We start from the raw sequence: 22,497 nt of genomic DNA, 5'->3' as shown, positions 1-22,497 counted from the left end.
TTGCATGGGTTTGAAGCTGAATTCTATAAAACTTTAGAAATAACTAACCCCAATATTCCACAATTTATTCCAGGAAATTGAAAGAGATGGAATTCTTTCAAACTTTTTCTATAAGGCCAGTATCACATTAATACCAGAAACAAAGATACCTCAAGAAAAAGAAAATTACAGACCAATATCACTGATGAACATAGATGCAAAAATTCTAAACAAAATATAGCTATACATACTCAAAACCATATAAAAATTGTACAATGTAACCAAGTTGGTTTCATCCCAGGAAAGCAAAGCTGATTTAACATATGCAAAACAATACATGTTATTCACCAAATAAATAGAACTGAAAACAAAAAAAGTGTGATCTTATCAATAGATGCTAAAAATCATTTAGAAAATCCAACACCCACTCATGTTAAAAACACTGCAGAAAATTGGAATAGAAAGAACAAATTTCAACATCATTAAGACAAAATACAATAAAACCAAAGCCAACATTACATTGAATGGGTAAAAACTGCAATAATTTCCTCTGAAATCAGAAATAAGACAAGGATGCCCACTATCACTCCTACTTTTTACTATAGTCCTTGAAACTCTTACCAGAAAAAATAAGTCAAGAGAAGGAAGGTAATTAAAATTATATTTGTTTCCTGATTACATAATCCTATATTTAGAAGACCCAAAAACTCAACTAAAAGACTAGTGGAACTTCAACAAAGTAGTGAAATACAAAATCAGTTGTCTTTTAATTTGTCAACATGAGTCCACAGAGAAAGAAATACAAAAAACAATTCCATTCACACTAACCTCAGAACAAATAAAATACGAAGGAATAAGCCTAACCAAAAAAGTAAAGGATATCTCAATGAAAATTATAAAACACTAAAATAAGAAATTGAAGAACTTGTAGGATTAAAAGATCGTTCTTTTTCTTGAATACACAGAATAGATATCAACAAAATGTTCATTCTGCAAAAAGTGATCAACTGAATAAATGCAATCCCTATCGAAATATCAGTATCATTTTCATAGACCTAAAAATATCAGTCATAAATTGTATGTGGAGGAACAAAGATCCAGAATAGCCAAAAAATTATATTTTTAGCAATAAGACAAAGAGGCCAAATGGATACACTGAAGGGAAGATAGCTTTGTCAACAATAGTTTCTGGGAAAACTGGATATCCATTTGTAGAAAAATTAAATCCTTACCTCACACCCTGCACAGGAATCAGCTGGAGATAGATAAAAGACCTGAAAATTAGACCAGAGATTGTGAAGCTATTAGAGGAGGGCATAGGTTCAACACTTCAACATAGAGGCACAGGTAATAACTTCCTCAACAAGACTTAACTCCAGATAATGGAGAGGAAACCTCAGCAAAGCCAGAAAGGAGGGATAGAGGAGGAAGAACGCTGAGGTTAATTAATGGAAAAGCTATATTCAAATATGTGAATATAGCATAGTTAGCCTGGTCTGAAACCATAGTGCACAAATAAAATATAACTAAAAAAATATTCAAGAAATTAAAATGAGAATTGACAAGTGGAATGGTATCAATCTAAAAAGTTCCTGATCATCAGAGGAAATCATCAAGAATTTAAAGAAAAAGCCTACAGAATGTGAGGAGATCTTTACTGGCTATCCATTTGATAGAGGGCTAATATCCAGAATATGCAAAGAATTTAAAAGATTTTACACTAAAAAAATATCAAGAAATAGACAACTGAATTATATAGACACTTCACAAAAGAAGAGATACAAGTAGCCAGTAGATACATAAACAATTTTCAACATCATTAGCAATCAGGGAGATGCAAATCAAAACTACACTGAGATCCCATCTAATTCCAATCAGAATGGCAAGCATAAAAAAGTCAAATAACAATAAATGTTGGTGCGGATGTGGGGTAATAGGAACTTTTCTGCACTGTTCATTGGAAGTACAAATTAGTTCAGTTTCTTTAAAGATCAGTGTGGAGATTACTTAGAAAACTGAAAATGGATCCACCATATGATCTGGCTATACCACTACTGGGTACCTTTCCAAAGGGATTGAAACCATAGAACTATAGTAATATTTGTATACCCATGTTCACAGCAGCACAATTCAAAATAGTCAAAATATGAAACCCACTTAGATTTTCATCAACAGAAGAATAAATTACAAATATAAAGAAAATACACACAATGGAATTCTACTCAGCAATAAACAACAAACTTACATCATTTGCGGAAAAAAAAAATGGAAGGACCTGGAGAACATTACATTAAGTGAGATTATTCAAGCACAGAAAGTGAAGGCTCATATTTTTTCTCTAAAATGGGTGAGCTTGGGAGTATTTGGAATACCAGAGAGACTCCAGATAAGGGAGGATAAACCTCACTGGAGCCAGGGAGGAAGGGGTAAGGAGGAGGAAGCCTGGGGTTCATTAATGGAAATACTACCATCAATTATGTGTATACATGTGAATATACCACTGTCAATCTGGGTGCTTACTATATGAAGGGATGAGAATGGAGAGGCAAGGAGGCACCAAGTATTGTGTACATACATCATTATCAACATAATTTGCATCATTATGTGAGACTATATTTCACCAATTAAAGCAGAAAATAAAATAAAATAATAATAGGGCTGTGGTTGTAACTCAGAGGTACAACCCCTGGATTGTACAAGCCCCTATGGATTTTAAGTGTAGAATATTATAGAAAAGGTAATATTAGAAAATGACATTTTATTTAATATAGCATACAAAAAAGTAAAGTAAAAAGATTCTTGTAGAAACTTATAGCCAGGAATGGTGGTGCATGCTTTTAGTTCAAGCATTTGAAAGGCTGAGACAGAGGATCCCAGTTCGCGTCCATCCTCAGCTACTACTTAGTGAGGTCCTCCACAATTCAGTGAGTCCTGTTTCAAAATAAAGAATAAAATGTATGGCTGGGGGTGTACCTTGAAGGTAGAATGCCTCTGGAATCCATCTTCAGTACTTTAAAAAAAGGAAAATTATAAATTTGCCATTGATAATAATATATATAAGAATTAACTCTGTATAACATTAAATAACATTAGGGCATGATCACAAAATAAATTAACCATAATTAATGGTCAGAGAATTTTCCTAATCACTGACCTCCATATACTTGTTTATAAAATGTTATAATGTATACAAAAATATAAGGGTTAAAAAATTTCTGTGTGTCTTAAAAATGAATGGTCATGATATATTACACTCTTTTTCTTAGCTATAATTTTATATAATAGTTATGATTTAATGAGTTGGAGACAAATTTATGCTCTAGATGAATTTTATTTGCATATGTAATATATAATTAAAAGTAATATTTATACATTCATGTATATAATCAATAAACATTTTATTACACAAAATAGTGTTTTTTATTAACTGAAAATGTCAAAGTTTGACATATTGCTTTTTGGAGCAATCACACTTTGGTTTCTTACTTATTAGGGAAAACATTTCAGAATTTAAACAAAATAGATACCATATGAATAAAATATGCTGTAGGGAAATAAATCATTCCACATAGAAATTAAATAATTCTACTCATAATGAAATTAAATAATTCTACTCATAATGACAATTATAAAGAATATGAACAACAATAAATGCTAGTGAGGGCATAGGGAAATAGGAGGTCCTATACACTGTTAGTGGACTGAAAATCTTTGTATCTACTATGAAAATCAGTGTGGAGATTCCTCAGAAGAATGGAAATGGAATCACTCTATGATCCAGCTGTAACACTCCTGGGTATCTTCCCAAAAGAATTGAAATAAGAATGTTACAGTCATGTGTGCTTATCTATGTTTATAGCAGCACAATTCACAAGCCAAAGTATAGAGCCAGCCTAGGTGTTTATAAACAGATGAATGGGTTATAAACCTGTGATAAATATACACAATAAAATTTTACTTTACCATAAAGGAGAACAAAATTATGCTATTTGCAGATAAATATATACGATTATTCTAGAATATTATGCTAAATAAGACTGCATAGTCAGAAAACAAATTGCTGTATATTTACTCTTATATATGGAAGCTAGAGAAAAATAAGGAAACAAAAAGCACCCATAAAAACAAAGTAGACCCTCCAGTGGAGCAATGGAAAGGGTTTAGTTGAGGAAGAGGAAGAGTTGAGAAACAGAGAAGGTAACAGCTTATATATGTACATATACAAAATTGTCAATACCAGTCTCAATGATATGTACAGTGAAGAGGAGAAAGCAGGGTGGTATTCATTTTCAAACGCACCAAGTGTTATATGCATATATATATTTCTATCATTCTATACCTCATTATAATGTGTAATTACAATTCACTTGTAATGCTTGTGATCAAACTTAGAGCCTCACATAGTCTGCCATTAAGCTCCATGTCTAGTCTTTAAATTCATTCTTTTTGGCATGTTCACGTACACTGTTCCAGTAATAATTTGTCAAAAGATTATCATTTTTCTTCTGTATTGCTTTTGCTTCTCTCTCAAATAGCAGTAACTACATTTATGTGGATCTACTTCATAGCCCTATATTCTGTTCCATTGATCTATTTGTCCAATCTTTAGCCAACACCACACTCCCTTAATGACTATAAATTTATCATTGTTCTTGAACTTTAGAAATTGAGTAGGGAAGGATTTTCTAAAATGTAGTGATTACTGTAATTTCAGATAATTTACATGCACAGATAATAATCCTTTCTTAATAGTAATAAAGGGTAGAATGTAACAATTTTCTATGCCTAGAAGATTCCTTAAAGCAGAGAACCAACTTACTTTATTTTCATGTATAGACTTCTACAAGGAGATAGAAGAAAACGATGAGAGTTGACCTGGAAGCTCATTTCTCTCCCTGTGTTTATCAGGGAATATTTTTAACCATCTTCATCTTGATTTATTTGCTGTCTGTTGGCATAATTTGCTATTAGAGAAATGGAACAATATTATTTTTGTTCTACTGAAGAAATCCTGTTTTGTAATCTTGCCAGCACGTAAATGCAAATAGTAACAGGTCAATTAAATCATCCCCCTTATTAAATCTTATGAGTAGTTATATTTTCAAAATTCAAGAAATTTATGATTTGGAGTTTTGTGTTTAGGGAAAAAAATCTTTCCTTCTATAGTATTAGAAGCTGTACAAATATTTTTAATGATGTTTGTGTATATATAAATTGTTGAATGTACTGTATTATATTTTAGGTAGATTATATTAGAACATTAAAATATTTCACAAAGAAGATAATTAAAAATCCTTAAGTATTTTATTTATTCTTGTTGATACTTTTTTCTCTAGAAGAATTGCGCAATCTTCTTCACTTTTTCATAAGAAGTTTTTGGTTTTTATTTTCTTACATTTATTTTCTCTTTTTGCGGTAATGACAGTTTTTGTTTTGAAATTTTTTTAGCTAAATTTAAGCCCTTTGTCTATTGTTAGTACCCTGAGATTGTTTACAAAATATATTTTTATTTTCTTTATATAAGTATTGCATACTCTCAAAATCATTTAACTACAGTTATGTTCAGGTATGTGTGTGTGTGCATGCGCACACATGTGTGTGTATGCGCGTGCGCGCGTGTATGTGTGTGTGTTATTAGAAATTGAACTCAGGGATATTTATCACTGATTTATATTTTCACTTTATTTTATTTTTTTAATTTAAAAACATGGTCTCATTATGTTGTGAGGACCTCACAATGTTGGTTAAGCTGCTCTTGAAACTGCCATCCTCTTGTCTCAGCCTGTCAAATTCTGGGAATACAGGTGTGCACCACAACACTCAGCACTATGCTCATTTTTTACTTTTTTCTAAAATCTAAAACTTATATGTTCTGAATAAAATTGATCTGCTTTTACCCTTGCTGATTTTTTTTATTTTTAAACCAAACATAGACTCTATAGAAGTTCGATAAAAATATTACTAAGCTTTATTTTGATTATTTTTCATTTTCAGTTACTTCATAAAATAAAACATCAGGAGATTAAATGTCTTATTTGGCGCTCATTTAAAACATAAATAAGAGTAGGGCATAGTGGTGCATGTTTGTAATCCTAGTACCTGGGAGGCTGAGACAGGAGGATTGAGTTTTGGGGCCAGCCTCAGCTACTTTAGTGAGACTGACTATCTGCAACTTAGTCAAAATAAAAAAATAAAAAAAAACTAGGGCTGGGGGTGTAGGTCAGAGGTAGAATGCCCCTGTGTTCTATCCCCAACACCACACACACACAAAATAACTATAAACTATTTAACATACTTAAGATATTTTATTTTAATTTTGTAACTTCAATAGATCAAAAAGTATATTAACTTTTAGCTTTCATATTTACAGTTTTATGTTTCAAAATATGTATTTTTAAGGTTTTTTTGGTGCACTGTAGTCATGCATCTTAAAAATGTACAAGATGTTAGAGGCATACATGCACACATCACTCATTTAGCTCTTCTCAAATGTGCACCCCATTCCCTCTCTCTTTCTCATGTTTGACTTAGTGATTGACTTTTTTATGTTTGTGAATGTACATTAGAGAATTTCCGTCTTTCCCCCTCCCGTCATCCCCAGTTAGGCCTCTTTATTTGCTTATCTATGGTTTTTCCTCCTTCTTCTATATTTCCTTCTATGACCCCTTTTTCTCTCTCTAGCTTCTGCATATCAGGGAGAGTAACTGATTTCTTACATTTTGTGACTGACTAATCTCAATTAGCGTAATGTTCTTAAGTTCCATCTATTTCCTTGTAAATGAGATTTCACCTAACTCCAATTGGAATGGCAACCATTCAAAACACAAGCAGCAACAGATGCTGGAATGGATGTGAAGTGGTAACTCTAATACACTATTGGTATGATTGAAAATTAGTGCAACCACTTTGGAAAACATTATAGAGGACTCTCAGGTGAATGAGAAGAAACCTACCATATAATCCAATAATATCACTTCTCAATATCTTACCCAAAAGAATGGAAACCAAATTATCAAACTAATGCATGTGTATCTATATTCATAGCTACACAATTCACAATTGTCAAACTATGGAGCTAGCCAAGATGCCCATCAACAGATGAGTGGGTTACAAAACTATCGGATAAGTACACAATGGAATCTAAGTCAGCCATAAAGATCAAACTATATTTTTATTTCTAATCTTTATGTGGGACATATTAAAAATGGCATACATTCAGACGGTTCTTTGTGCTTTCTATTCCCTCTTCCCCCCTCCCAACAATGGTGTCTAGGTTAACCATACTAAATTCATACTTTTACACATATTAGGATATAGCTCCTCCGTTAATCAACCACAGTCTTCTTCCTCTCCTATCCTTCCATTCTAGCTTTGCTGAGGTTTCCCCTCTATCATCTGGAGCACCTCTGGTGTTCCTAATACTCCCTAGTTTGGGCATATTAGAGAGAACATATGTTCCTTTTCTTTCTGTGTCTAGCTGATTTCACTTAACATAAAACTATATATATTTTAATAAAAGTTTTAGATTCAAAAGGAAAAGGCCAAGTTTCTAATGATAGTCCATCTGGGAAACTCTAGATGATATTGTACTTAGCAGGAGCAGCTGTTTTTAAAAGAAATGTGTGCAACTTAAAATTTTTACTTAAGTCTTTAAGGCCCTGTGACACCAGCTTAGTTTATAAATGTATGCATATAAGAAAAAATTGCACATATGTTTGTAAGTTAATGTGTTTTTTTCAAAGGGATTTCAAATAATCTGCATGAGGTAGTTAAATATGCCACCTTAAATACTGGAAACATTTGCGTCCCACCAACTTATATCTGGATTGTATCTATAACGTCGCACCAAGTGATAACACAAACCAGACTTGAGAACTTTTCATTAGTGCTTGAATAAGTTGTTTATAGCACTTATAGTTTCTGATTTAGGACTCAGTCTGATACAAGGTAGAATTGCTTACATTTGTTGGAAATGATAACATTTCAGTGGGAAATTTGATTTCATTTTGCAAAATTTATTTTTAAAAAGGATTTTAAGTTATTTTTAATGAAGTCTACTTTATGATAATATAATATGCCTGAGAATTTTTGTGCAAATAGACATAATATTTTGTTAAAATATGTATAGCATATTTTGGAAAAAGTTAGTTACAACCAACTTTCTTTACAAAAAGATTTGCACATATAAATACACAGCATATACTAATTTCTGTCTATTGGACTTTTGCTTTAAACCCTTCCATCCTCCAAGTAAATTTAAAAGATATGTAATTTTTGTGTTCTTTGGACACTGTATTATCAAAAAGAATTATTTTAAAGACAATTTATCTAGGTTCCAATTTACCCATATTTTTCTTCTTAACTTAAAGTTATACCAATCCCTGCCTACACTGAGGAAAGGCAGAAAATCTGGAAATATGAAGGATTAAAAGAGGCTAACTGTAAAAAGAATAGAGATATGGAGATTTGATAAGACACTTACCTCTGGGACAAAGATTCAGACAAAGGATTAAAACTGGGCAAAATACACTGGGTCCCCAAGATGCAATTCTGATTAATCACAAAAAAGTAAATTGAAAACCTCAATAAAGAATCAAAGCTCATCTCCCAAGAACTTCAGGGTTACTTTCTTTAGAAACCTTTTCCCCTAGTGTGTGGGGAGCTATCTTTTTCTGTATTAAAAAATAAATCTTTATGCCCTTATACTCACCCTTCTATAGTATGTTTACTTTTAATTTACAGAAAAGAACCCATTAAGAGAAAATCTTGTATCGTTTTAGGCAGTAAAAAAATAAAAATAAAAAAGAATTGTTTTACATCATCTCTCTGTTTTGAATATTGTATAAAAACATATATTTAAAAATGAACTTTTGTAATACAAATACAATAAAAAATTGGGTTGTGTTTAAGCTCCTGGTATCTCAAAGGCCTAAAAATAGAAAGAAAAATATTTCTACTTTGACCTAAGAAAAAGATAATATCCCTTGTTTCGCTAATGATGTGAGCACAGCATTAGATGGCTGCATAATGTAACCAGACATGAACAGTGCAAACATATGAGCATCTTGCTACTGTCTCAGTAGCAGGCTGAGCTCAGCACACAAACCCTTCAGAAGTTTTCTATGAACAACAGTCAAGCTGCTTCCGATTTTCTTGTAGTCCCTCTAGGCGGATTCTCCCTGCGCATGCTCACTGCAAGTAAATATGCCAATGAATTTGGTATGTATCCTCTAATTCAGTATTATTAAATTTATTTTGTTTACTTTCTTAAGATAATAAAATTCAGCTAAAGTAATGTCCTTAAAACTTACTTTCTTTTCTGTCTCCAAACGCACAAGGTCCATTCATCTGCACTTTCAATTTACCGCACATCAACTGTGATGACCTCATCCTAATCTTTGCTTCCATTCTTCTGTCTTCCCCTCGGGCACATACACTCCCCTCTGCCATATTCCTTAGGTCTCAAGTCAGATAAAATTGCATTATTAGCGCATAACTTTCCTTTACATTCTAATTTGTATGAGAGGTCAGTTAATGCTGTGATTTAACAGCACAGAAACAGAATAAAAATTTCCTATTTACTTAGTATTTCCATAAAGAAATTTTATTTCACATTCTGTAATTGATGCATACTACTTATGCCCAAAAGTAACCATGATTTTTGACATCACATTTATTAAGAAAAGTTATATAAAACATCTTTTAGTTTGCGGATTGCTAGTTTTTGTTATTGTCATTATCCAAAAATTTAGGATATAGAACTTGATTTTCTTTAAATAAATTTATTTTCTCCAAACATGGGTTCTCTGACACCAAACAAAAATAGGAAATATAAAACTTAACAATAATATATAGCTATACAATAAGAAATAATTTTTTTGGTGGTATTGGGGATGGATTCCTTCTAACTCCGGGTTACACTCCCAGACCTATTTTTTTTTTTTTTAAACAGGGTCTCTTATTCCAGCAAGGCTGGCTTCCAACCTGTGAGATCCTCCTGTCTCTGCCTCCCAAGTGCTGGGATTACAAGGGTGCTCCACCATGCCCAGCTAGAGAGAAACTTTTTTAAAAATATGATTACCATATATGGGTATGTGAGTATGTACATGCACTTTTTTTCATAGTTGGTAATGTCTACATAAATGTATGTACATTGGTGTAATATTAACACAAAAATTTCTTTGGAGGAATTATTACTAATATAAATCATATTATTGTATTGAAGGCAACCAATCACAAATACTTTCTGTTTCCCCAGAGTTATAGTTGGTGATATAGTCAAAGTTCACCATTCTGTGGACCATAAAGACTAGTTCAGTAATGGTCAGGAGATCTTATACTTTGTTGGAAAATTTATGTTAGATTAACTTTTTAAAATAAAGTACCATTTTCCCCAAACAGAAGAAAATTTTCTCTCTTTTGTTGCATTAGGTCACAGACATATATTTAAGGTTTCACCAGTCAGCCTTATCTATGAAATATATCAATCACTAGCAAACTTCATGAGTACACTACTGTCAGAGAACATATTTCTAACCTTAGTTTTATAAGGACAGAAGTTATGGTCTTGCTTTTCATCAATTTTGAAAACTCTGGTATATATGCCCACTAGTGACTGCCAACTCCTGAGCCTGACTCAAGGGCACTTATCAGTATTAACTGAGTTATTCTTAATATTTTACATGTATTGCAAAAGTAACCAAAGATTACTGTTCATTTTTCTAACTTCTGTTTATACAAATGTTTAAATATTATAATCTAGTACAATGTAATACTCCTTATGAATAAAAAGTTTTAAAAATTACATAAAAAAGTATTGATAGGAGACATGTAATAGATATTTCAATGCTTTTATAGCATCTAATAATATGTACCATTACTTGCCACTTTTAATATATTTTACTTAAGCTTTTAGAGTTGTTTTAGTTACAAAAATAATGTGTAAACTATTATTATATTCAGAAAACATAAAATTAAGTTACACGTATATCTGAGTAAATAAATATTAAACATGGAATTAAATAGTGAGTAGCAAAATAAATAAATTTATGTTGGCATGAATCCAGATATGTATTTAAATAATTATAACTTTATGGTCTGTAACTGAACAATATTCCATTCTGCTCTCAGGTAATACCTCCTTGTGAAAAAATTATGATTTACAAGCCTAAATTGGAGGGGAATTGAACACAGTAGAATTCTACCCTCTGACTTATATCCTTTTAAATTATTTTTTTAAATTTTTAAACAAGTGCTTGGTAAGTTATTGAAGATATGGTTAAATTTCCGATGCTAGCTTCAAATGTGCAATTTTCTTTTGTCAGCCTCCCAAATACTAGAATTACAGGTGTTTGCCACCAGCCCAGTACCATATCATTTCTTAAGGTTCTATTTCTATTTAGATCACCTATTTGATGGAAGATATAAAGATATATGCTATATATATTTAGCATCTTAAGCATTTCAATAATATAATAATAACTTTAAAGAAACTACTTAGATCTTCAGAAAATAAACTAGGTTTTGATTATGCTATAAATTTTTTGAAATTTAAATGAAAAGTTATAATAGGTTAATCCAATGCTAAGCCTCGTGTAGAAAACTTGAAAACAGAATGAAAACTTTTTAACAGAATGTAGGAGCTAGGCAGCAGACCACTGAGGAGTATGTCTCTTTTTAAAGATAGGAATGTAATGTAATAGTGGAAGTAAAACATGCTTAAGGATTACTATATGCTAATGCAACTGGTATTTCTTGCATTTATAAAAGAATGAGCACAATAGCAATTAGTTTCTGTAAATATTTGTTTACTGTAGGGTAAATTACTGTCACTACTGAGTCTCCAGCATCTAGTTACCACATACATTTTAGAAACAAACAAAAAAAAAAAAAAGGTAAAAAATAACAGGTATAAATATCGACATTTCTATTCATTTCTTTCTTCCCCATATCCCCAGAAAATATGACTATACCACAAGTTTAAGCTTAGAATTTTACATTTAAGAGCCAGGCATGGTGACGCACACTTGTCATCCCACCATTTGGGAGGCTGAGACCGGAGGATAGCAGTTTGCGGACAGCCTCAGCTACTTAATGAGGCCTCTGCAACTCAGTGAGAACCTGTTTCAAAATAAAGAATAAAAAATAGTGCAGGGGGTGTAGCTCGGAGGTCAAATGCCTCTGGGTTTTATCCCCAGACCTGCAAAAAAAAAAAAAAAAAAAAAATTTAAAGTACAACCATTTTTTTTTTTTTTTTTTTTTTACTAAATAGCATTATAACATGTATTTAGAAGACTATAGAATAGCTCGATAAGTCATCATAAATGGTATGGTTAGAATTAAAAAGTAATGATTATCTGATTGGACAATCCTTTTATATATGCCTATATATTATAAAATACATAATATATCACACTTTTATCTTAATGAGAGATTTTTTAAAGCAACTTAAAATAAACTAGGGATGAATTTTAAAGCAGCCTGCCTTATTTATGTTTGACAGAAGGCTCTTAAATTTTTTACTAGAAAATACAAACAAGCATTATAATCTTGAACAATCAAAAGTTTTCAATTGTTTCTGTATTTACAAATATTTGCTTTAACTAGGTATTCAATTATTAAAACCAAATGAGTATAGAAGCTTTTACAATTGCTATACCTAGATGCTATCCACCATTTTTTGCATAAAAATACACCAAAGTAAATAAAAATCATTCGAATTAGTAATTATCCCCACTTATTTATCCCAAATATTATTTCAGTTTTGGAAACTTCTGTACTTACAATTTATTAAAAACACAGTAATCTTAAAAGTATTTTAAAATAATAATTAAAAGTTACTCTCTCTACTTAAACTATTTTAGAAATAAAAATTATTTCAAAATTGAATAATTTCACTTTTAAACATATTTTACTATACAAATAATAATGTATACTTTTCTACTATTTGATAAGAGCTCATTCAAAAATTTTTTACATAAAAGCTGTTATGTCTCAAGTATATTATTATTCAAACAAATAGCAATACACATATACATGTGTCACAGAGACAGGAGGATCAAGCAGGTTCAAAGCCAGTCTCAGCTGGCTTAAGAGACCCTGTTTCCAAATAAAAATATATAAAATAGGTCTGGGAATGTAGCCCGGAGGTAGAGAAGGCCCCTGGGTTCTATCCCCAGTACCAGCAAATAAAACTAAAATAATAAAATAAAATAAAAATAAAATGTGCTTTGTAACAAGTTAGTCTCTCCGTGTTTTTTTTTTAAAATCTGTCAAATGAAAAGCACAAATCCTAGCTAGTTAGAAAGTAACAAACAATTACTTAGAAGAACAATCATATTGAGAGTCAGACGCCATATCCAACTATTGAACCACCATACACAAATGCCAGCATTTATAATCAGCAGGGTTTTGAATCAAGAAAATGAATATTTGTGTGACGGAAGCATATTGTGTGCCTCGGATGTAAGTAATTGCTAAAGACTTAGAGTAATGATTATGTAGATGAATGCTGCTCTGTTTCCCAAAACTGAAAAATTTTGAAGACCAAAAATCTTTCTCTGAAATCATAAACAGACATAACAATAATGTGAATGATTTCAAAGTAACTTTAGAAACACAATTCATCAGGCATCTATTGTCTTGTGACTCAGTCTTGTACTTGGAAATATTTAAAGTTCATATATTCTCCTTTTCCAGTCACTTACTAGTTCTCTTTAAAAAACTGTTGCTTTATTATTGTTATGCACTTTCAGAGAAAAAAAAAGATAATTGAACTCAGGGAATATGGGCATAATTAGAATACTACAAACCAGATGATTTGGTTTTTTTCATTAAATAACCAAATGTAAAGTGAGACTAAGAAGCCAGGCGTGGTGGCGCACACTTGTAATCCCTGCGCTTGGGAGGCTGAGACAGGAGGATCGCACAGGTTCGAAGCCAGCCTCAGCTACTTAGTGAGGCTCTCAGCAACTTAGTGAGACCCTGTTTCCAAATAAAATATAAAATAGGTCTGGGTGTATAGCCCGGAGATAGAAAGCCCTTGGGTTCCACCCCCAGTGCCACCAAAAAAAAAAAAAAAAAAAAAAAAAGTCAGACTAAGTTCAGCATTATTATTTTATTATAAAATAGAGGGTAAAATATAGATTTCAACTTTTATATTGGTCATTTCCTATCTATTTTATGGCATGAAGGAACAAAAATAAACACCTGAAAAAAACTATACAATTATAAGATACTTTGTTTTGTTGTTTTTGTAATAGTGAATTAGGAAATTAGCCATATTCGATCAAAAGTTTATATTTTAGTTTTTAATGTTAATGAATAATCTGTTCAATGCAAATATCAGAAATAATTATTATAAATTAAATCAACATAAATCCATAAAAATGATGGAGAGTGTTATTTACTTATTTATTTTCATCACTGTATTACTGTTTTCACTGTAAACATATAAACTTCTTCCTGGTTGTTTATTTGCTTAATAAAACATTGCTTCAGATATCATTGATCTATACTGAAGTTCTGGAAATTCTAACCACTTTTCTCATACCATAATAAGAATTCTAGCTGTTTGCATTGATGATATTATAGATCAGGAGCCACTCTTTTTTTTATTGAGATAATTAATGTGATACACTTTGTTTCAAAACTCATTTTGACTTTATTTTATACTAGATGTTTCCTAAAACTACCCCTTTGCCTTTTCTCCTACTTAATTATTCTTTATCCATTCAAATACAAAAATAATTTCTTTAATAAATCACTTGCAGAAAAGATCGTCTTCTGTCTTAATATTTGAAAAGCTGACCTAAATTAATTTTAATTATTTAACCTTGACCAATATTACATTAGAACTTTAGTAACATTCAGTTTACCCCATATTTGTCTATCTTTAGAGATAGAAGTTGCTTTCTAATATCTGATTGTGTGTCTTTCAGACCACTGAAAAGATTTCCAGAGCATACATTTATATGCCAGAGATTTTCTTTCTTTTTTTTTTTTTTTTTTTTTTTTTTGGTGGTACTGTGGTTCCTGGAAACCCTTCTACCTCCGGGCTACACTCCCAGACCTATTTTCTTATATTATTTTTATTTGGAAACAGGGTCTCAAGGCAGAGTGGCTGACTTCGAACCTGCGTGATCCTCCTGTCTCCGCCTCCCAAGTGCGGGGAATAAAGCTGCGCCACCATGCCCAGCGCTATGCCAGAGATTTTAAGTTTAGCAATTTAATCTTCTATTCAGGAAAATGACAAAATGATGTAAATATCCAAGGAGGAAACTGATTGGATGAGTGGAAGGTCCTTTTTCTTTAGCAGGCTTTTCTTATATACTATAAGACTAAAGATAATTCACTGTAATTGTTCAGGAATTTTGCTTAGTTTCCTAAGTTTCATACAAATTCTGATTTTGGCATACGTTCTTTGGTGGAAAATACCCATGTCCTTCAGACTTCTCAGGTTTCTAATCTATCATGCTAGCCCCTGTTTTATATATAATGACAAAAAATGTCACTGGTTTCTCCATCAGTAAGAATCTCTGTGACTAGGATCATCTTGAATCTTTTTATATGCCCATAATCAACAAATTCTGTCAAGCAAGACAACAGTGATTATTAGATCACCTTGGAAGAGCTTATTTTTTCTATAATTTTAGTTAATGTAGTTCTCATTTATAAAAGTTTTGTGTTTTTTTTTTTTTTTTTTTTTTTTTTTAAACAGGGTCTCCTAAGCCAGGGAGCCTGGCTATGAACCTGTGTGATCCTCCTGTCTCTGCCTCCCAAGCGTGGGGATTACAAGTGTGCGCCACCACCCCCGGCATATAAAAGGTTTTTTAAAATATGATTTAACAGTAATTCTGTTTTCTAATTGTTATAGTGTAAGTATTGTCCTTTTTTACAAAGTAGACATTTATCTCCTTTTATATATGTATAATGTATGTATACGTATAATGTATATAATAACTGAATTTTGTTTGTTTGTTGGCTATATTTTTGGGGGTTTTTATACTGAATATTGAACGCAGGGGTATTATACCTCTGAGCCACACCCTCAGGTCTATTTTTTATTTTTATTTTGAAACAAGGTCTCTCAAGTTTCTAAGAGTCTCACTACTTTCTGAGACTAATCTTGAATCTGTTATCTTCCTATCTCAGCCTTCCAAGTACTCTGGTTATAGTCATGTGCCATCACACCCAGTTCCAGGTTCTATGTTTTGAATGAATGTTTTCTTCCACAACCCATATGTTGCTATTTAAATCTCACTCTCATGAATAGTATAATATCCTTATGTAAAAGTCTCCAGATGCTGCTTGGTCTTTTCCATCACTTCTGCCATGTGAGAACACAGTGCTTATCTCTTGATTCTTCTTCCATGTGAAAATATATAGCAACAACAATTTAGAAAAAATGGCCCCCACTTGATATCAAATATATCAATGTCTTTCTTAATCTTGGACCTTCACCCTCTAGAACTATGAGAAGTTATATTTTGTCTTTTATAAATTACTCGGTCTTGAGGGTTTTGCCATAGTATCAACAAGAGATTAAAATGTTGCCTATTGAATTCTGAATTACATATCATTTTTCAGCTATTTTGTGATATTGTATAATACTTTTGAAAGAGTAGTCATGAAAAATTAGGGAAAAAATAGAAAGCTACCAAATAGCCCAAAACAAATATAGTCTGCTTATCTTTGACAAAGAAGAAAATAAAAATAAGTACAGAAAATGTAGCCTTATCATCAAATAATGCTGGAACCCTTTAACATTCACATGTAACAAATAATACATAAATAAATAAATAAATAAAATCCAAACGCAGATATTTATACCCTTTCAACAATCAAGTTGAAATGTGTCTTAGACTTAAATGTCACACTGCAAAACCCTAAAACTAGAGAATAACATAAGAGAAACATAGATGACTTTGGGTTCTTCAATGGCTTTTTATACACAATAAAGGAAAGATTATATTTATCTAATAAAGATACAATTAATAAGCTACTCATTTTTAAAGTGGAAAACATTTGCTTTGGGAAAGACACAGTCAAAGGAATGCGAAAAAATAGACACAAACTGGAATAAAAATTTTAAAAAGACATATTTGATATTGGACTGTTGTACAAAATATACAAATAATTATTAAAATTCCATAAAAAGGAAACAACAATATTTTAAAGAGAGCCAAAGACCTTAATAGATATCTCAATAAAGAAGATAAGGAGATAGCAATTAAGCATATAAAAAAGTGTCTCATATCATATGTCATCAGGGAAATTCACTTTTTAAATTTCTCTTTCATAATTTAGTGACCAGTATTGAATATGAATGTCTCTATATATGTATTTAAATTGAAATGCTGTATACTGTCCTATTCCTCAAAACATAAAATCAAAATCAAGGATGAAGAATAATTTCCTTCAGTTGCAAGGTCTAGTCAATGAAAGATCTGGTCCATGTGTGGTTTATGCAATCTTGTTTGTACAATCCAAACTGAAATACTGAAGTGCTTTCTTACCTTCAACAAATCTTGTGCCTTGAAATTCAGTTCTATGGTGTTTGTTTGTTTTTTGCAGGTCTGGGGATGGAACTCAGGGCATTCGACCCCCAAGCTATATCCTTTGCCCTGTTTTTTATTCTTTATTTTGAAACAGGATCTCACTAAGTTTCAGAGGGCCTTACTAACTAGCTGTGGCTGTCCATGAACCGCAATCCTCCAGTCTCAGCCTCCCAAATGTTAGGATTGCAAGTGTACACCACCACGCCCGGCTTGAAATTCAATTTTCAATCACAATTATGATATTACTAAATCTATATTGGTATCAGCATTACAGTGTGGTTTTTGTCTATTTTTAAGCCTTGTGGCCATTTCTTATTGATGTATATAAATAATACAGTGATGAGCTTTGTTACGGTGAATTGGTACATGCATGGAACATAATTTGATTAATTTCCTTTCCAGATTTTCATGTTACATTGCACTCCATTCCATTTCTCTATTTCTTATTCTCTACTGTATTTGTGTCCCTTCAACTTTCATATATTTCTCACTCTAGATTCTACATGAGATTAAATATATGATATGCTTTTTTCTGAGTCTAGCTCATTTATTTCAGCATGTTGTTCTCCAATTTTATCCATTTTCCAGAAAATGACTTAATTTTATTTTCTAGGATTTAAAATGAACAAATATCTTAGGAAAAAATCCATCACCAAACATCTAGCTCATTAACTTAATTTTTCTTCCTGCCATGTCTTTGGCCTTGTAGTTTTTGATAAATTGAAAGCTTTTTGATGGCTTCCAATGTATATTTTCTGCATGTCATTCAATTGTGTTAAATGTTATCTAAGGTAGGTTGTTTTAAAGCTAATTAAAATTTTCTGGAATCAAAATATTAAATAATATTTAATTGAACTATTGTCTAATCATATTTATATATGTATATGAATCACAATGTAAAACATTATATTAATAAAGGGCAATAATAAACATTAAAAGAAAAATCATTTTTTTCAATTTTGTATCTTAAAATATTTATTTGTTAAACTATCAATACTTTTTTAAATTTTTATTGGTGCATTATATTCATACATCATATTGGGGTAAAAAACTTGTGTGTACAGACATGTACACATCACTGATTTAACCCCTACCCAATTCCCACCCCATTCCCTCCCCTTCCTTCTTTCCCCTGCTTGGCTTAGTGGTTGACTTCGATATGTTTAAGTACATTGTGTGTTTGAGAGATTTTCCTCTTCCCCCCTCCTTTCTCCTCCTTTAGGTTGCCTTGTTTGCTCCTCTATAGGATTTTCTTTTTCATCTAGAGTTCCTCCTATGACCCATTTCTCCCTAACTCTCACATATTAGGGAAAGCATCTGATTTCTTATTTTTTGTGACTGACTAATCTCACTTAGCATAATGTCCTCCAGTTCCATTCATTTCCCTGAAGATGATGTAATTGAGGTTTTTTTTGATGGCTGAGTAAAATTCCATTGTGTAATTATCCCACAGCTTTTTATTTTAATTTATTTTTATTGGTGGATTGTAATAATACATCACATTGGAATATAAGACTTGAGAGGATATACAAGCACACATCATCCAATAAGCCCTCATCCAGCCCCCATCCCATTCCCTCCCCTTCCCTCCATTCCATGCTTCTTTGTTGATTAATTTTGATACATATGTTTATGTACCTCCTGCTTTTTAAAGAGGCTCCATTCTCCCCTATTCCATACCCTCTGATTGGTCACCTTAATTGCTTCACTATAGGGCCCTTTCTATAGCTTGACCACTTCCTGTTACCCGTTTTCTCCTAGTTATTGCTGATTAGGGGAAGCATCTGGTTTTAATTTTCTGCGATATTTCTCTGTGCATGCTGTGTTGCAAATACTGATCCCACTCTTGACAGCCCAGTTGTGGCCTGGCTACCCGGTGGACTGATCAGACCTCGCTGGCTCAAACAGCAGCCTTGCCTCATGCAAGGCCTCGGTTCTGGCCTCGCTGGCCCCGACACTGGCCTAACCACTCAGCTGGCTCCGATCCCGGCCTCGGAGGCCCCAGCACCATCCTTGCCTCATGGCAGGCTCCAATGTTAGCCGATGGCCCCGGCATCCACCTAACCCCTGGGCAGGCTCCGATCCATGCCTCGGAGGCCTCAGTAGTGGCCTTGCCTCACGGAAGGCTCCGATGCCGGCCAGTGGCCCCAGCACCGGACTAACCCCTCAGCAGGCTCCAATCCCGGCCTCGGAGGCCCCAGCACCAGCCTTGCCTCACAGCAGGCTCCGATCCCGGCCTCGCTGGCCCCAGCACTGGCCTAACCCCTTGGCAGGCTCCAATCCCGGCCTCAGAGGCCTCAATAGCGGCTTTGCCTCACAGAAGGCTCCGATGCCGGCCAGTGTCCCCTGCACTGCCCTAACCCCTCAGCAGGCTCTGATCCTGGCCTCGGAGGCCGCAGCATTTGCCTTGCCTTGAGGCAGGCTTCGATTCCGGACTCGCTGGCCCCAGCTCCAGCCTAACCCTTCGGCCGGCTCCGATCCCGGCCTCGGAGGCCTCAATAACGGCCTTGCCTCACGGAAGGCTCCGATGCCGGCCGTTGGCCCCAGCACCATCCTTGCCTCACGGCAGGCTCCGGTCCCGGCCACGCTGGCCCCGGCACTGGCCTGACCCCTCGGCAGGCTCCGATCCCAGCCTCGGAGGCCCCAGCACTGACCTTGCCTCAAGGCAGGCTCCGATACTGGCCTTGCTGGCCCCGGCATCAGCCTAACCCCTCGGCAGGCTCTGATCCCAGCCTCGGAGGCCTGAGCACTGGCCTTGCCTCACAGCTTGCTCTGATCCCGACCTAACTGGCCCCAGCACCGGCCTAACCCCTCGGCAGGCTCCGATCCCGGCCTCGGAGGCCCCAGCACCATCCTTGCCTCACAGCAGGCTCTGATCCCAGCCACGCTGGACCCGGCACCGGCCTGACCCATCGGCAGGCTCTAATCCTGGCCTCAGAGGCCCCAGCACCGGCCATGCCTGATGAAAGGCTCCGATCCCAGCCTTGTTGGCCCCAGCACTAGCCTAACCACTTGGCAGGCTCCGATACCGGCCTCGGAGGCCTCAGCACCGGCCCTGCCTCGCAGCAGGCTCCGATCCTGGCCTCGCTGGCCCCAGCACCAGCCTAACCCCTCGGCAGGCTCCGATCCCAGCCTTGGAGACCTCAATAATGGCCTTGCCTCACGGAAAGCTCCAATGCTGGCCATTGGCCCCAGCACCGGCCTAATCACTCGGCTGGCACCAATCCTGGCCTCGGAGGACCCAACACCAGCCTTGCCTCACGGCAGGCATTGATCTCAGCCTCGCTGGCCCCAGCACCGGCCTAACCGCTCGGCAGGCTCTGATCCCGGCCTCAGAGGCCTCAATAACAGCCTTGCCTCACAGACGGCTCCGATGCCGGCCGTTGGCCCCGGCACCGGCCTAACCACTTGGCAGGCTGCGATCCCGGCCTCGGAGGGCCCAGCACCAGCCTTGCCTCACAGCAGCCTCCGATCCCGGCCTCGCTGGCCCCAGCACTGGCCTAACCCCTCGGCAGGCTCCGATCCCGGCCTCAGAGGCCTCAATAGCGGCTTTGCCTCACAGAAGGCTCCGATGCCGGCCAGTGTCCCCGGCACCGGCCTAACCCCTCAGCAGGCTCTGATCCCGGCCTCGGAGGCCCCAGCATTGGCCTTGCCTCGTGGCAGGCTCCAATCCCGGCCTCGCTGGCCCCAGCACCGGCCTAACCCCTCGGCAGGCTCCAATACCGGCCTCGGAGGCCTCAATAACAGCCTTTCCTCACGGAAGGCTCCGATGCCGGCTGTTGGCCCCGGCAATGGCCTAACACCTCAGCACTCGGAACTATTGTCTAATCATATTTATATATGTATATGAATAACAATGTAAAATATTATATTCATAAAGGGCAATAATACACATTAAAAGAAAAATCTCATTTTTGACAAAAGAAGAACTTCAGAAAAATTAATCAACTATTGGCCAGTATATATGATATTTGGAAACTTATAATACATCATTGTAACCAAATACTATATTATGAGAAGTAGTAAATTCTCCAAATGTAAGCATTTATTTTATCGTATTTTAAATAGAAATTTCTTTATCTTTTTCTGGTATTGATTATTATGTAGTACTTAATAAGTATGCATAATATTTTCTAAAGAATAAAATAGTCAATTCTTAAGCTCAAAATCTATACTTAAAACACATTTAATTAAACAATGTTTCTCTCATTATAATATAAACTTAAAAGAAGAATTAAATAATTTTCTTTTCAATTAAATGGTGGGACTCTGCTTATTGTCTCCCAAAATATATTTTAGTTTTCTTCCATAATAGTATAGTGTTACCTGGCCACATGACTGTGGTAAAGTGATGGTAAAGATATCTCTGATATTTCTTAATATCTAAATATGATCATAAGACTAAGTTATTGCTAATGATAGTTAAGCAGAAATTATGTGTACAAAGTGCTCATCACTGGCTAGAGAGAAATGAATATTTTTCTTGTAGGCAGGGACATAGTACTGTAGCTGGCTTAGCACTTCCATACCAGTGTGAACATTATCCTGATGAGGAAAAAGAGAAAAAGAAAGAGAAGAGAAAGAGAGAGAAAAAGAGAGAAGGAATATCATTATTCTTTACAAAGTCTAATAGTGCTTATATACCACGAATCGGAAGTAAATACTTGTTTTAAATTATTAAAAGAAAAAGAAATGCCTTTCTATTTTATTTTTACTAATATACCTTGAGGTTTCATAGCTTGTACTCAATTTAATTTTAAAGCATGCAGTAAGCAGAGTATGCTCTTATAAACTTCTAATCCCAGTACCTGGGATGTGGAGACAGGAGGTTCACAGATTTAAAGCCACCCTCTAAATGCAATAACATATTTTTAAATAAAACAAAAACAGTACTAGGGGTATTGATTGGAAATTAAATACCCTTGAGTTCAAACTCCAGGATAAGTAAGTACGTAAGTAA

This window comes from Muscardinus avellanarius (assembly GCF_963383645.1).
Source record: "Muscardinus avellanarius genome assembly, chromosome: 2".
Taxonomy (NCBI): domain Eukaryota; kingdom Metazoa; phylum Chordata; class Mammalia; order Rodentia; family Gliridae; genus Muscardinus; species Muscardinus avellanarius.
This window is presented reverse-complemented; position numbering follows the sequence as displayed.